This window comes from Nanorana parkeri, unplaced genomic scaffold (assembly GCF_000935625.1).
Source record: "Nanorana parkeri isolate BGI_ZX_2015 unplaced genomic scaffold, ASM93562v1 scaffold2654, whole genome shotgun sequence".
Taxonomy (NCBI): Eukaryota; Metazoa; Chordata; class Amphibia; order Anura; family Dicroglossidae; genus Nanorana; species Nanorana parkeri.
The window spans coordinates 77,253-88,582 of NW_017308922.1; the positions used below are offsets into that span (position 1 = coordinate 77,253).

At 43.3% G+C, this 11,330-nt stretch overlaps 5 non-coding genes across 5 annotated transcripts; all 5 read right to left on the reverse strand.

Annotated features, from left to right (window-relative positions):
- Positions 1 to 7,597: 7,597 nt before the first annotated feature.
- On the reverse strand, positions 7,598 to 7,685 carry TRNAR-UCU. The gene is given in 2 exon segments: positions 7,598 to 7,633; positions 7,649 to 7,685. It is a non-coding gene; the product is annotated as a tRNA-Arg (tRNA).
- Positions 7,686 to 8,403: 718 nt separating this feature from the next.
- Positions 8,404 to 8,491, reverse strand: TRNAR-UCU. The gene is given in 2 exon segments: positions 8,404 to 8,439; positions 8,455 to 8,491. It is a non-coding gene; the product is annotated as a tRNA-Arg (tRNA).
- A 716-nt stretch (positions 8,492 to 9,207) lies between these two features.
- Positions 9,208 to 9,295, reverse strand: TRNAR-UCU. The gene is given in 2 exon segments: positions 9,208 to 9,243; positions 9,259 to 9,295. It is a non-coding gene; the product is annotated as a tRNA-Arg (tRNA).
- Positions 9,296 to 10,011: 716 nt separating this feature from the next.
- Positions 10,012 to 10,099, reverse strand: TRNAR-UCU. The gene is given in 2 exon segments: positions 10,012 to 10,047; positions 10,063 to 10,099. It is a non-coding gene; the product is annotated as a tRNA-Arg (tRNA).
- Positions 10,100 to 10,725: 626 nt separating this feature from the next.
- On the reverse strand, positions 10,726 to 10,813 carry TRNAK-UUU. The gene is given in 2 exon segments: positions 10,726 to 10,760; positions 10,777 to 10,813. It is a non-coding gene; the product is annotated as a tRNA-Lys (tRNA).
- Between the last annotated feature and the right edge of the window lie 517 nt (positions 10,814 to 11,330).

Below are 11,330 nucleotides of genomic sequence, written 5' to 3' on the forward strand. Positions count from 1 at the left end.
GATGGATGTGTAAAGAGATTTAATGCAGCACAGAGAAAACTGCAGAACTCTGCACACTGCTACACTGAATTCTCTGACTCAGCATCTAGTGACGCAGAGAGACACAGAGAAGAGAGATGGAGGAGAACAGACCGACAGACGGATGGATGGACGGGGAGAAAACCACAGCGAGCGCCCTGGAGAGACGGAGCGACTGCACAAGAGGAAAATCATTTACAAAATATATGAAAAAAAATAGACAATAGAGATTAAAAATATAAAAATATAACAAAGAGAGAGAGGGAACGTGAGATGAAGAATGGAAGATAATAAATAGAGGAATGGACAGAGATAAGAAAAGGAGGAGAGAGAAAGAGAGAGAGAGAGCAGAAGGTGAGATAGAGAGTGCAGGAGGGACAGAGAGAGAGCAGAAGGTGAGAAGGAGAGAGAGAGAGTGCAGGAGGGACAGAGAGAGAGAGAGAGAGAGAGCAGAAGGTGAGAAGGAGAGATAAGAAAAGGAGGAGAGAGAAAGAGAGAGAAAGAGAGAGAGAGAGAGAAAGAGAGAGAGAGAGAGAAAGAGAAAGAAGCGGCTCGGTGAAGAACAAAAGAGAATCATCGGAGAGGACGGAATGAAAAATTAATATTACAAAGACAGAGAAAAAACAAGGGAAACCAGAAGATCAAAGTGAATTCATTACTTTAAAAATAGATCCAATCTACTGAGCTAATTAAAGCTGAACTCCGGGATACGCGAATATTGTCCTAATACTAGAGTCCTTTGTGTTCTTCCTGGAATCCTGGTGAGCTCTGTGTATTTCTTCCGGATCTGTGCAGTCATCCAGTGTGAGACTTGGAGCTTCCTGTAATAAAGACCGGTCACTGCTGCTCTCTCCTTATGCAGGGTGACTGGTCTTGTCTCCGCCCCCTCCTGTAATAAAGACCAATCACTGCTGCTCTCTCTCCTTGTGCAGGGTGAATGGTCTTGTCTCTGCCCCCTCCTGTAATAAAGACCGGTCACTGCTGCTCTCAACTTGTGAAGGATGACTGGTCTTGTCTCCGCACCCTCCTGTGATTTGTGAGTTGCTGCTCTCAACTTGTGAATGGTCTTGTCTCCGCCCCCTCCTGTAATATAGACCAGTCACTACTGCACTCTCTCCGTGTGCAGGGTGACTGGCCTTGTCTCCGCCCCCCTCCTGTAATAAGGACCAGTCACTGCTGCTCTCTCCTTGTAGCGGGTGACTGGTCTGTGCCACTTCCTGTAAGAAAGATCGGTCACTGCTGTTCTCTTTCCTTGTCTAGGGTGACTGGTCTTGTCTCCACCCGCTCCTGTAAAAAAGACAGAGTTACTGCACTCTCTCCTTGAGCAGGGAGACTGGTCTTCTCTCCGCCCCCTCCTGTAATAAAGATCGGTCACTGCTGCTCTCTTTCCTTGTGCAGGGTGACTGGTCTTGTCTCCGCCCCCTCCTGTAATAAAGAGGAGATCCTTGCACTGCAGCTCCTCAGGTACAGCTTCCATTCTAGCAAGGAGAACACACAATAGCTACACCACCAAATCTAGTGAGACCAGCAGAGGCAACAGTGCCTTAGATCTCACACTGCAGATAAACAGCTATGAGGCTCAAGACTGTATAGACACAGGAAGAGCATTGCTTTTTTTTACCATTTCTAGGTGTTCCCTATAACATAGTCAATCTTTGCTTTTTGTGTACAGTTCCCCTTTAAGGAATATGTGGAGGCAAACGCATACAAATACAGGAAATGTAAAGAAGTGAGAAGAAAGAGCAAAAGAGAAAAACACAAATGGAAATGCAAAAGCCGAGCCAAAGCGAATGAAAGCCAAAAGCAGCGCGAAGGATGGCGAAGGATAGACGGAAGAGATAAGGAAATGAAAACTAGAAGATGTCAACTACATAAAAAAAAAAAACTGTGACAAAGAGGAACATTTCTTTTTTCTTCATGCAGCAAATTTCCTGCGCTTGACAAAGCCGAGTGACATCAAAGAAATGTCTCATGTATTCAGGAAAGGGCCTGTCAGCAATAAAATATAAAAGAGCTTTTCTAATACTTACCGAAAATGTATGACACTCCCAGGTGTAGAACAAATGCATTTCACTAACTGTGTCACTGCTGTCGTCTGCCGGGAGTCACAATGCAAACGCCGAGATGGGGCTCCTGAGATGGAGAATAACTGCGCCCTGTGCTTGGGCAGATTTCTACATAGCCAATGTAGGTCGTGGCCTAGGGCAGCAGAGCTGCAAAAGAAGTGGAGGAAGCACAAATCCACCAAATTAATGAAACAGAGGCAGGGAGATCCTTGCACTGCAGACTCCCGGGTACAGCTTCCTCTCCAGCCAGTAGACTTGTGCGCCGTCAAAAAATGTGTTCCGTTTCGGAATATCCGGTATTTCGTAATTCGTATCCGAAACTCAATTCGGATTCGTACGAAATACGAATTTTCGTTAGTTTCGGCACATTTTCGTAACTTTACGAACATTCGTTATGAGGAAGTTAAAAAGCAAAAATACCTTTGTTAATATTGGAGTCGATGTTGTAGTTGGTTTTTTATCAGAAATACGAATTCCGTTAACGGATTCCGGATCCGAATTTCGGATTTCAGATAAAAAAAAACCTACCATCAACTCCAATATGAATGTACTTTGCTTTTTAACTTCAATATAATGAATGTTCGTAACGGAACGAAAATACGTCAACGCAATTTCGTATTTCCTGCCTGTGTATTGTAATGCAACTCACTGCAATTCGGATTTCGGATGCTTCCGAATTTACGAATTTCAGGAAAATTCGTACGAATTTCGATTTGTAACGAAACGAATCGCACATGTCTACCAGCCAGGAGGTCAGTGAAAGCCACAGAAGTGAAATAATCAAATATCACTTCAATGTAGATTTTGGCCTAGGGCAGCAGAGCTGCAGGAAAGATGGAAGAAGCACAGATCCATGGAATTAACCCCTTCATGACTGAGCTTGTTTTTAGTTTCTGTTCGTAAATGACTGACACACTTTTGACATTTTTGCTGTGTGATTCTTCCACGTCAGTAATATACTTTCTTACAAAGTGCACTCACACATATTATATATTGTTTTTTAGAGGACAGATAGGGCTACATATTTATATCACATATAAATACATATCATGTGTGTCTAACGCCTCACTTAGGACAAATTAAATATTAAAAAAGAGGAAAAACCGTAAAAATACACTTTTCACTATTTATTTATTTTTACACTTTTCACTATTTTTAAAATACTTTTAACATTTTTATTTATTTAATTATATCAAGCAGTTATTGTGAATTAATCTCACTATTACTGCTTGATAAATTAATACATTTTTGGTTATTATTAGGCTGTTTCAAACTTCAGAACAGCCAATAATAAGTTAGTGACACTGATCCTGCAGCAGTTCAGGATTCAGCTGTCACTAGTTTTCTGATTGTTACAACAACGATCAGAAAACTGAAACATTCTTCTTTCAGGAATAGATACATTATGTGTCTATTGCTGAAAGTGAAAAAAAGTGTTTGCCCACTCTGCTTTGACTCTCAGACACCCGATATTAAGGTATCAGGTGTCTGAAAAAGGTTAACCCTTTCATTAATGAATGCCTCTATATTGAGGCATCCATTAATGAATGGTAACCGCTGATTCTCAGTGGTTACCAGCCCTCTAAAGCAGCAAATAACTCGTCAAGTACAGTCTACTTGATGAGTCATTTGGTCCCTTTGTGGCGGGACGTACAGTGTACGTCTCCCGTCGTGAAGGGGATAAAGAAACAGAGGGCAGGGAGATATTTGCATTGCAGGTACCCAGGTACAGCTTCCTCTTCAGCACGGAGGTCAATGAGAACCACAGTAGTGAAATCATCAGATATCACTCTAAATGTAAATTGTGGCTGAGGGCAGCAGAGGTGCCAGGGGTGACAAAGAGCTCACCATTAATCATGTTGCTCAGGGACCATGCACACCAGCATTTAAGCGCACGCATATTATGTTGTGCATGAATGTGAGTCATGCTAAGGCAGCCCATTCATTATTTGAATGGGCTGCCTAATGCACCACTACATACCAAAATTTGCTTGGCCCAAGGCAGCAGAGCTGCAGGAGATGTGGAGGAAACACAGATCCACATAATTAATGAAACAGAGGGCAGAGAGATCCTTGCACTGCAGGCCCCCAGGTACAGCTTCCTCTCCAGCATGGAGGTCAGCGAGAACCACAGTAGTGAAGTCATTAAATCTCCCTGCATTGTAAGTCACGGCCTAGGGCAGCAGAGGTGCCAGGGGTGGCATAGAGCTTCCCATTAATCATGTTGCTCAGGGGCCATGCACACCAGCATTTAACATATTCATATTATGTTGTGCGTCAATGTGAGCTGTGCTAAGGCAGCCCATTTATTATTTGAGTGGGCTGCCTAATGCCCAACCACAGACCAAAATTTGCTAAAACTTGCACAGGGCAATGCAACTCAACAAACGCTAGTCACGGGTTCTATCTGTACTTACAGAGAGTGAGCTAACAGTCTGCCAGCCTCAGAGACTATACATGACTATATGCCCATATGCCTATAAGAGGCTCTAGATCTCCTATTATTCATATCCAGTATTGAGAAAGGCCGTCTAATTAATAAAGCTGACTTGCTTCAGTGAGGCCGCTCATGTGTACCAAGCCACCAAGACGAGGGGAGGCATGAGAAAAGTTTAGCTAGATAGTAAGGACACCACACCAATAGATCAAGGAGTCTAATAGGGAATTGTATTAGATATTCAATAGAATAAGAGTTATTTAATCTCTTAATGGAGAACTATGGGGTTAGGACTTTTCCCCATAGTTCTCCTAAGGGTTACCGGAGGACACAAACTAGCGTTCTCCTGTGACCCAAAGCTCAGTATATAGCAGGCTACAGCTTGCGGTATACGGAGAGCGCCACAGCCAGGACGGATCCCGACATTAGTGTCGCGATCCACCCAGCTGCGGGATTGACAGCTGGGTCTAAAATGGGCGGAGTGAGCCGTGACGTCATGGCTCGCTCCGCCCATCTGTTGACTTTCAAACAGAATCAAATTTTTTTTATTTTGGCTGGTCGGCGGGGGTGCTGCATCCTGATCCTGACTCTGAATTACATCGATGGAGCCATTTTTAAAAATGTTTTTTATTAAAGGAATAGTCAAAAATTGACTGTTTGTTTTTGTTTCAATTAAAGGATTTTGTCAAAAGTCTGGACTTTTTACTAACTATTTGATTTAACCCTTTAGTGAATGGCTAGGGGTACAAATACCCCTTACTAATTCACATGGGGGGGGCGGCATCTGGGTGCCCCCTTATTTAAAGGGGTACCCCGATGCAAATAAGTCCCCTTGCCCGCAGACCCCCACAACCACCGGGTCAGGGTTGTGAGGAAGAGGCCCTTGTCCCCATCGGCATGGGGACACCCTCCCAATGCAGAGGGCACTTGGCCTGGTAAGGCGCAGGGAGGGGGGCGCTCGATCCCCCACGACAAAAAAATTCTTTATCCACTACCCTACCCGGGACTAGAACCTGCAACTTTAACAATGGCAAACCTGTCCCCTACCCTCTACGCTATTGCTTCTGTACATTAACTAAAGGACTGTTGTAATTGTTTTTTTCCTAATGTCGTTTTGCTGCAACGAAATTCGTTTAATATCGAATTTCGGATTCGTTTGCATTCGTCTTAGCTTTAATTCGGAATTCGGATGCATCCCAAACCCCCGAATTTCCAAAAATTCGTCCAAAACAAATTTCGGAACGAACCGAATCGCACATGTCTAATGTTAATTATTACTATTATTATTATACAGGATTTATACAGCGCCAACAGTTTGCGCAGCACTTTACAATATAAGGAAAAGGGGGGATGCAGACACTGAGACACTGGTTAGGTGGATGAGTCTGGCAGCAGCATTCATGATAGACTGAAGGGGGGAGGAGCCTGTTTAGTGGAAGGCCAATGAGGAGGGAGTTGCAATAGTCAAGACGAGATAGAACAAGGGAGTCGATGAGTAATTTTGTGTATATTGTAATAACCCCAAAAATGTTCCCACTTACATATGATCAGTCATCATTCCAGAGTACTCCAGGTACAGTCATCACCTTGACTGGTAAAATGACTCCTCTATAGTTCCCTATGGATGGGTGTTCGTTACTTCATAACATTTGTGCAACAAGGGATGAACTTTTCTATGAACACAGACTATATAAAAGTGACTCTGGTCATACGGGATGCGATGAGTCTACTGGATGCTTTGGAACCTCTTTTACTTCCAGATGCCATCATGAAAAGATGGTCTGAGGCTCTAACTGTAGACGAGGCTTCAATGTATGTCTGTAAGGTTCTTGCCACATCTATCCGACTCACTCGTTGATCTTGCTCGGAAATTAAGTTTGGAAGGACTATTTCCTGGCTCAAATGAAAGTTGGATGCCACTTTGGGGACAAACCCAAGCATTGGAACGCGGACGATTCTGTCCCCCCAGAAAAGCAATAAAGGGTTCTTTAAACGCCATAGCTGCCAAGCAGGTCGAGGAAAGGTGGGGATTAACCCCTTATGTCTGCTGAAGTGGAGCTGTCACGGAAACAGTTTTCCCTCTATTAATACTTTGAAGATGAAAATAGAGCGTTTTCATTTGAGCTTCAATCCTGGAGGCTTAACGAGGATGGAAAGGAAATTTCTCTATAACCACCTGAAGCAATTTAACCCAGAACAGATGTCTCCATTACTTCTTGCTTTACAATAAAAAGTGAGGAACTCTACTATGAACACAGACTATACAAAAGCGACTCTGGTGGGACTCAAACCCACAACCTTTGAATTACTACAACACCAACTAGAAGCCCAATGCGCTATCCATTGTGCCACAGAGCCCTTCTACAGACGCGGGTCAGAGGACGCTGCAAGAGGATGTACAAAAGATGTAGCAAAACACACATAGAAATGGAAGCTACTATATCATGTTCTTACCAAGTTGGATCCCCAGTTTTGACTCCTTGTTCTTATACACCCAGGCTATTGTCGTCACCATACGGGATGCAATGATTCTACTGGATGCTTTGGAACCTCTTTTACTTCCAGATGGAATCATGAAAAGATGGTCTGAGGCTCTAACTGTAGAAGAGGCTTCAATGTATGTCTGTATGGTTCTTGCCACATCTAACCGACTCACTCGTTGATATTGCTCAGAAATTAAGTTTGGAAGGACTATTTCCTGCCTCAAATTAAAGTTGGATGCCACTTTGGGGACAACCCCGAACATTGGAACGGGGACCATTCTGTCCCCCAGAAAAGTCCTAAAGGGTTCTTTAAACCCCATAGCTGCCTAGCAGGTCGAGGAAAGGTGGGGATTAACCCCTTATGTCTGCTGAATTGGAGCTCTCATGGAAACAGTTTTGCCTCTATTAACACTTTGAAGATGAAAGAAAAGAGAGTTTTCTTTTGAGCTTCAGTCCTGGAGGCTTAACGAGGATGGAAAGGAAATTTCTCTATAACCACCTGAAGCAATTTAACCCAGAACAGATGTCTCCATTACTTCTTGCATTACAACAACAAGTGAGGAACTCTACTATGAACACAGACTATACAAAAGCGACTCTGGTGGGACTCGAACCCACGACCTTTGAATTACTACAACACCAGCTAGAAGTCCAATGCGCTATCTATTGCGCCACAGAGCCCTACTACAGACATGCGTCAGAGGACGTTGCAAGAGGACGTACAAAAGATGTAGCAAAACACACATAGAAATGGAAGCTACTATATCATGTTCTTACCAAGTTGGATCCCCAGTTTTGACTCCTTGGTCTTATACACCCAGGCTATTGTCGTCACCATACGGGATGCAATGATTCTACTGGATGCTTTGGAACCTCTTTTACTTCCAGATGGAATCATGAAAAGATGGTCTGAGGCTCTAACTGTAGAAGAGGCTTCAATGTATGTCTGTAAGGTTCTTGCCACATCTAACCGACTCACTCGTTGATATTGCTCAGAAATGAAGTTTGGAAGGACTATTTCCTGCCTCAAATGAAAGTAGGAAGACACTTTGGGGACAACCCCGAACATTGGAACGGGGACCATTCTGTCCCCCAGAAAAGTCCTAAAGGGTTCTTTAAACCCCATAGCTGCCTAGCAGGTCGAGGAAAGGTGGGGATTAACCCCTTATGTCTGCTGAATTGGAGCTCTCATGGAAACAGTTTTGCCTCTATTAACACTTTGAAGATGAAAGAAAAGAGAGTTTTCTTTTGAGCTTCAGTCCTGGAGGCTTAACGAGGATGGAAAGGAAATTTCTCTATAACCACCTGAAGCAATTTAACCCAGAACAGATGTCTCCATTACTTCTTGCATTACAACAACAAGTGAGGAACTCTACTATGAACACAGACTATACAGAATCAACTCTGGTGGGACTCGAACCCACAACCTTTGAATTATTACAACACCAGCTAGAAGTCCAATGCGCTATCCATTACGCCACAGAGCCCTACTACAGACGTGCGTCAGAGGACGTTGCAAGAGGATGTACAAAAGATGTAGCAAAACACACATAGAAATGGAAGCTACTATATCATGTTCTTACCAATTTGGATCCCCACTTTTGACTCCATGTTCTTATACACCCAGGCTATTGTCGTCACCATACGGGATGCAATGATTCTACTGGATGCTTTGGAACCTCTTTTACTTCCAGATGGAATCATGAAAAGATGGTCTGAGGCTCTAACTGTAGAAGAGCCTTCAATGAATGTCTGTAAGGTTTTTGCCACATCTAACCGACTCACTCGTTGATATTGCTCAGAAATGAAGTTTGGAAGGACTATTTCCTGCCTCAAATGAAAGTTGGAAGCCACTTTGGGGACAACCCCGAACATTGAAACGGGCACCATTCTGTCCCCCACAAAAGTCCTAAAGGGTTCTTTAAACCCCATAGCTGCCTAGCAGGTCGAGGAAAGGTGGGGATTAACCCCTTATGTCTGCTGAATTGGAGCTCTCATGGAAACAGTTTTGCCTCTATTAACACTTTGAAGATGAAAAAAGAGAGTTTTCTTTTGAGCTTCAGTCCTGGAGACTTAACGAGGATGGAAAGGAAATTTCTCTATAACCACCTGAAGCAATTTAACCCAGAACAGATGTCTCCATTACTTCTTGCTTTACAACAACAAGTGAGGAACTCTACTATGAACACAGACTATACAAAAGCAACTCTGGTGGGACTCGAACCCACAACCTTTGAATTACTACAACACCAGCTAGAAGTCCAATGCGCTATCCATTGCGCCACAGAGCCCTACTACAGACGTGCGTCAGAGGACGTTGCAAGAGGATGTACAAAAGATGTAGCAAAACACACATAGAAATGGAAGCTACTATATCATGTTCTTACCAAGTTGGATCCCCAGTTTTGACTCCTTGGTCTTATACACCCAGGCTATTGTCGTCACCATACGGGATGCAATGATTCTACTGGATGCTTTGGAACCTCTTTTACTTCCAGATGGAATCATGAAAAGATGGTCTGAGGCTCTAACTGTAGAAGAGGCTTCAATGTATGTCTGTAAGGTTCTTGCCACATCTAACCGACTCACTCGTTGATATTGCTCAGAAATGAAGTTTGGAAGGACTATTTCCTGCCTCAAATGAAAGTTGGAAGCCACTTTGGGGACAACCCCGAACATTGGAACGGGGACCATTCTGTCCCCCAGAAAAGTCCTAAAGGGTTCTTTAAACCCCATAGCTGCCTAGCAGGTCGAGGAAAGGTGGGGATTAACCCCTTATGTCTGCTGAATTGGAGCTCTCATGGAAACAGTTTTGCCTCTATTAACACTTTGAAGATGAAAAAAGAGAGTTTTCTTTTGAGCTTCAGTCCAGGAGACTTAACGAGGATGGAAAGGAAATTTCTCTATAACCACCTGAAGCAATTTAACCCAGAACAGATGTCTCCATTACTTCTTGCATTACAACAACAAGTGAGGAACTATACTATGAAAACAGACTATACAAAAGCGACTCTGGTGGGACTCAAACCCACAACCTTTGAATTACTACAACACCAGCTAGAAGTCCAATGCGCTATCCATTGCGCCACAGAGCCCTACTACAGACATGCATCAGAGGACGTTGCAAGAGGATGTACAAAAGATCTAGCAAAACACAAATAGAAATGGAAGCTACTATATCATGTTCTTACCAAGTTGGAACCCCAGTTTTGACTCCTTGGTCTTATACACCCAGGCTATTGTCATCACCATACAAGTGAGTCGGTTAGATGTGGCAAGAACCTTACAGACATACATTGCAGCCTCTTCTACAGTTAGAGCCTCAGACCATCTTTTCATGATTACTTTACACAACACTAACACACTAACACAATTACTAACTAGAAGTCCAATGCGCTATCCATTGCGCCACAGAGCCCTACTACAGACATGCGTCAGAGGACGTTGCAAGAGGATCTACAAAAGATGTAGCAAAACACACATAGAAATGGAAGCTACTATATAGCCAGCTGCCACGGAAACAGTTTTGCCTCTATTAATATTTTGAAGATGAAAAAAGAGAGTTTTCTTTTGAGCTTCAGTCCTGGAGGCTTAACGAGGATGGAAAGGAAATTTCTCTATAACCACGTGAAGCAATTTATACCAGAACAGATGTCTCCATTACTTCTTGCATTACAACAACAAGTGAGGAACTCTACTATGAACACGGACTATACAAAAGCAACTCTGGTGGGACTCGAACCCACAACCTTTGAATTACTACAACACCAACTAAAAGTCAAATGCGCTATCCATTGCGCCACAGAGCCCTACTACAGACATGCGTCAGAGGACGTTGCAAGAGGATGTACAAAAGATGTAGCAAAACACACATAGAAATGGAAGCTACTATATCATGTTCTTACCAAGTTGGATCCCCAGTTTTGACTCCTTGGTCTTATACACCCAGACTATTATCTTGACCATACGGGATGCGATGAGTCTACTGGATGCTTTGGAACCTCTTTTACTTCCAGATGGCATCATGAAAAGATGGTCTGAGGCTCTAACTGTAGAAGAGACTTCAATGTATGTCTGTAAGGTTCTTGCCACATCTAACCGACTCACTCGTTGATCTTGCTCAGAAATGAAGTTTGGAAGGACTTTTTCCAGCCTCAAATGAAAGTTGGATGCCACTTTGGGGACAACACCGAACATTGGAACGCGGACCATTCTGTTCCCCAGAAAAGTCCTAAAGGGTTCTTTAAAACCCATAGCTGCCTAGCAGATCGAGGAAAGGTGGGGATTAACCACTTATGTCTGCTGAATTGGAGCTCTCATGGAAAC